Raw genomic sequence first — 6,000 nt, 5'->3', positions numbered from 1 at the left:
CCTCTGTGTGCCCCTTGATTAGCAATGTGATAGAAATATTTTTTTTCTTTACAAACGGTAATTTACTTTACAAATACAACACCGAATTTGATCGAAAGCATGATTTGAATGATTTAGGCGCATCATAAAATGGCGAAGTAGTATGTCTGCGTACTGCGTTTGAATTAATGCATGACAAAACGGAAACATGCCTTTTGAGGCGAATAAAGTCAGGTAGGCTAAACACTGACGTTTTCCGAATGTGAATGTGATACACTATGTTGATTAACAAAGTTAGCTACATTAAAGACCGCTTATAGCCTACAACCTGTTGTGTCTATGGATCTCTACACAGGTGTTTACCTGTGGTCAAGACAAAGAGCCTCTGTCTGTCTCTAAGGGGATGAAATACTGCCACGACGTTAGCAACCGGCTTGTTGACTGAAATTAACCCATAGTTTCAGTGGTAATGGCATGGGTTTGGTAGGCCTTCACGTGAGTGCCCTAGAATTGTCCCATTTAAATAGAACCATCAGTGCGCAGAAAACGCAAAATGGTAATTCAGAAATGCAAAATATGTTTCAAAAAGAAATAAAACCAATCTATTTAAAACCAATCCACTTTATAGTTAACAACCTTTTCAACAACACAATTATTTGCACATTTTCCCGAAATTACGATGTCGTTAAACCGTCGTTACATCTACCCAACTGCCCAGTCAGGATTATACATTTTCGCAAGTCTGACGCATAGTCAAGCCTGCAGTCCCTTGGTTGATACAAAGACTGCAGTGGGATCAGATGACGACATCCAGATGGCAAATAATGAGCATTGACTGAAATAGGCTACAACATTTCATCTGCTAAGCCACTCGGACCAGTTCTACCAGCTATCAGCGCATCACACCACGGCACGGTAACTTTACCAGCACGATATGTAACTTCACAGCATAGGCTACTTGAAAATACTTCTGCGGCCTCCATTTGGTTATGGCATCGTATCTTATATCCTCTAAAGTATGATTTAATAAAAACAAATAAAGCGGAATAAACCAAACCAGAAATGTACGCTCATTACCAGAAACAATCAGCATGACATTTAGATGATCAAACTAGTGGCATTCAACAAACCTCCTTAACACGTCACCGGTTTTCCTATAGCCTAACAGTCCTCCCCGGCTTCAGCATCTGCATTTAAGCTTTTGCGCAGTGAAGAATCGCACGAGTCGCCGTCCACAGTAGGTGAACAGCAAGGGTATAACTCCTCTGACTCAGGAATTTGATATATATGCTAGTAGATTTTACCCAGAGTTCACTCTGTTAGATAATTCATGTATATTTACCTGCTGTTGGTAATCAGACGGACACCAGCGAAAAAAAAACGACCCGATTTTTTAAACGTTCCAAATGGTGTCAGTCGGTCAGCTCTGGTTACATCTATTCAAAGTGAAGTAATAGTGAAATCCATCCTTGGTTACTCGTTGTCAAACAGTCAGCGTTGCAGCCGAACCTGGTCAAGTCCTTATACCACAGAGGGTTTCCAGCTGATTAACTTCTGGAAAAGTTGAAACCCAAGCTTCGAGTCATCTCTGAAAGAGACCAAGGGTAGAAGTTGAGTAAAGCTCATGAATATTTAAAATATTAATTTGCTTCTGCCCAGCGTGCCCAGGTCCATAGGCCTATGACTTCCAGAGTTCATCCTTTACCATCTGCCAAGACAGGTATCAGGTGCAAAGACCAACTCATGTGGCAAGACGTCTCTTGTTCGAACGCTACATGATAGGGGTTCTTGACAAAGAACATGGCCATTTGGAAGCCTTTTACGCATGGCGAAATGCAGCGGGTTTAGAGACGTTACTTCACAAGCAATAAATAATGCATTTATGTCGATTTTGTCACTGTATATAAAATAATATAATCGTGGTTACAGTCCTTCTGTTCATTGTTAGTCCATAGTCACAAAACTGGACGATACCGTAGACCTGAGAGGGTTGGGTACCGTTATATCTAGACTGGCATCGTTTTTCACACAGAGTCTACCGTTACAATGCGGCTGAAGGTGCGCACGAACAGATTGGATACATTAGAACCGCTCTTTGAAATTACCTCAGTGTGTGGCGTAAAAAGACAACGCACGCACCGTGTGTGAGAGAGATTGCGTCCATCTGAAAATAATCGAAATCATTACTCCATGCCTATTTTTCTTTCTCTAAGTGAAAACACTACAGGCCTTTGAGACATAGGCTATAGGCTATCTTGAAAGAAAAGTAAAGTAGCCTAAAGTAGGCTATGTCCTATTATTTCTCTAGAAACGAAATGGAATAGCCTATTTAAAGCTAGTCTAATTATCTATTATAATCACTATTTATTTAAGTAAAACAAAATCCTACCATGCAATCAGTGAAACAGCCTGTTAATATTATTCCCTAAAACAGAGGCCATTTAAATTTTACGCTAAATAATGTTTTGTTTTCAAATATTTATGTATCTTGCGTTGAAGTATTTTACACATACGCAATTTTGAAAGAAGTTTCGTTGTATTTTCCAAAACTGACTTCATCTCACGCGCCTTGAATTCTGTGTTATTACTAGCCTAAATCAATTATTCGTTTTTAAAGACAAATGAGATCATGTAACGACAATGCTCATATAAAATGTGCATAATGAAAATATGATACCACGTCTGGATTTAGACAAATGCAGGGCACCAGTAGGATTAGATTCCAAATCTATCAGAATAAAAAGTCCTTTAGCCTAATAGATTTCGCACACCACGCATCCCATGCGTAGTAGTCCCGTGCCACTAATCCACGGATTAAATAGGAAGGAATTAATCCTTATGGGAAGTAAAGGACACCACACTGAACTCAGCGTTTACTTATACCATGAAACGCCAGATCACATGTCTTCTTGGAAATCTTTCTTCGTAAATTTAGGCGCATGCTTATACGTGCATTTTCATTTAATTTAACTGCATTAAACGGTACAGAACAACATTTTAAAATGTGTGAAAATAATATTGAATTGTATAGGCCTATTCCAATGTAACGGGGTGAATTGCATAATTTCACGGGGTGAAGATCTTAGCATATATGTGGTTACCTATGATATGGCATGATGACAGGCCGGCTTTCTTCAAATTTGCGACACATTATTTAGGGTAGCCTAGCTGCCATCATTAAGGCAAACCGTGCAATACAGTGCAAATACAAATGATGACCAAATACGAAATGCAAAACATGATTATAGCCTATTTGATGATTAGGCTATTTGATCCTTTGTATTTCAGTAAGTTAGATTCCCCAAACATGGCATGCTTAGGATGAGGAGGCATTGGGTGCCTTAAATGGCTACGTTTTTATCGTCTGAAGTGATTATGATGATGAAAAATGCTGTTCTGACATAAAGTTTTGCATCCACAGAAAACTGTGTTTTTTGGAGAAAAGTGAGTTTTAGGGAGATATAATTGTTGTGAGTGATGGCAATAAAATGAGGGATCAAATTAAATTATCCTAACTAATCATAATAGGCATCAGACCGAGAGCTGTCTATATTTTAGTATTGAAGTATCTCGAAATTCATATCAGACTATAGGCTAAATTATGATTATTATTAAAGGCGTGTTCAAATCTTCCATACACAAGAGGGATAAACGCACACATCACTGGTCGACGGTGAGACCTTTCTTAATCAGCAGGTCATCCATTAATGAAGTCCCTGGTTGGCAGCGTTGTATCCCTCCGGTAACGGACCTGAGGAACATGAGCCCTGCCGCCATCCCAGCCCCAGTCTGAAACGCACACGCACCGCGCCATATCCGCCTTCTCATATGTCAGCACGACGGATGGTATTTCACCGGGGGGAGGTGGGCAGTCGATCCTCCCAATCTCCTGAGATTATCATGGATGTCTACCGACCGATTGTCCGGTTTCGTTTTGTCTAGTAGGCCTGCCTATACACTGCAACGGGCAAATAACGGATGCCAGCTAGCTTAGCATAGAGCGCCCGTCGAGGGAAGATGCCAGGGGCCCTTGACTACATGTTCCCATGGCATTATGAAGCAAAACCATTTCTAAAATTCTATGTATAAAAATAAATGAAGTATCCTAGCCTAGGCTAATTTGTGTAGCCTATCATTTAGGTCTGAAATTGACATTGGAATAATGAGAAAATTAAAGTAGGCTGTTAAACGATCATACTCATTGAATAAAGTTGTTTGATTTCAAGGGGATATAATCACCATAGCAGGCCTAACATTTCAGCAATGTCTTTATACTGTTTCCTAGTTTGGGAGGCATTAGAATACAGGTAGATAAGCATGGTGGGGAGTGAGATCTGTGTGTGTCTGCAGAGGCCTGCTTAAGAGGCCAGGAGGGTGCTGACAGAACACTACACAATCCCTCTGGGGCCATGGTGTGATATGAGGATTTGGAATCCACACCATTCGTGTACATCGAACCTTGCTCACCCAAATCCCTCTCACCAGGTGCTGGATTATAGCACACCTGTGGAGTACTGACTCTCATAGACATGGGAGTCATTGAAGTCTACCTATACATTCATTGTAAACAGAGTAAATATCCCCATGCATGTTTAGTGTACAAGATGTGGAGAGGACTGTTGGGCACTGGCTGGTCCAATCCGAAGCAGGAAGAGGATGTGCATTACATCATAGAAAGACCTGCAGACCTCTTGACCATCGCATTGCAGATGCAGAGCACTCTAAATATTTCATTGAGCGGCTCATGTTACCGGACTGCTGGAGGTCAGGCGTGTGGAAAGTCTCTCTCTCTCTCTCTCTCTCTCTCTCCCTCCATCCCTCCTGCCCTCCCTCCTCCAGGAAAGGAACAGAGGCAGAGAGAGAGAGAGAGAGAGAGAGAGAGAGAGAGAGGGCCTTACACAGTATCTTTTTATGAGGTGGACAAAAGCGCACAACAAAGGAACACAGGCAAAGACATATTCTTTTAATGTTGCTTGTGCTTTATGTTTAAGTGGTGAAAGTGGATAATAAACCATGAATGTTATTAACAGTCAATGTGAAAGGCATGGAGAGAGGTTTGGGTACCTGGAGCACACAGCAAATGCAATTAGATTATGATGGAGAGATAACTAGAGATGCTGTAAGCTAGAGCTAATGATTACAGCAAGGCCACAAGGGCGAGGCGTGATGGAGATCATGGAATGCATGTTGGGAAAATGAGAACTATTCTTGCTGCGGGTCTCTATGAAGACGAGTAAATGAAACCAAGGAGACGGAGAACAGGGATGGAGTTAGAGTGAGGCCAAAACCTGAGGGAGCGAAGGGAGGTGATGCTCATAAGGTCACTTGTAAGTCAACTATGTGTTCAGAGTAGTCACGGCAAATATGCTTTGATTAAAAAAAAAAAAACTACCCCCAAAAATGCGGAAGAGAGAAATGAGCTTAATTCCACATCTCGGCATATCTCTGCACCAATAAAAAACACGACTGGGAAAGAGGACAGATTGCTGCGTGACAAAACAGTTTGGTGGAAGAGATTAAATTGCCTTATGTCACAGAATTTCCCTTCCCCCCACGACTAGTGGCATTGACAGCAAAGCCCTTACATGGGCCACACAGCGCTCTCTCATGGTAGGGAAGGGAAGAGAATGATGGTAGACATCTCAACACATCTCTACAATAACTTTGACAAGATTTGGGAAAGATTTTTGAAAGTTTGGAGTCTTTTGAGTAAAGTTTGAAAGGGGGGGGGGGGTAGTTAAAAGACCTTTCAAGAATCTTTCCCAAATTGTGTTTGGTGTAAGGTGCCATTAGGTGGTCTATGAAGTCACCTAGAGTTTTTTGAGCCACATATTGTATATCTTCATTCCCATGCCATTTGTGGGTGTAATTTAGGCATCTGTTGATAGAATGTAAAGAATAAATCACATGATTGTATATTTTAGATGAATGCATGATTTGTCACTTCAGATGAAGGTCCACAATGTAACAACTATTAAAGGACTGCTTGAGTGATTTAAGTGGTCAACTTGGAGAAAGAGT

This window comes from Alosa pseudoharengus, unplaced genomic scaffold, assembly GCF_046254945.1.
Source record: "Alosa pseudoharengus isolate Yale_2024_CS ecotype anadromous, Long Island Sound unplaced genomic scaffold, YU_APseudo_1.1 YU_APseudo_1.1_scf_20, whole genome shotgun sequence".
NCBI lineage: Eukaryota > Metazoa > Chordata > Actinopteri > Clupeiformes > Clupeidae > Alosa > Alosa pseudoharengus.
The sequence above is the reverse complement of the archived record's forward strand: the minus strand, read 5'-3'. Positions refer to the sequence as shown.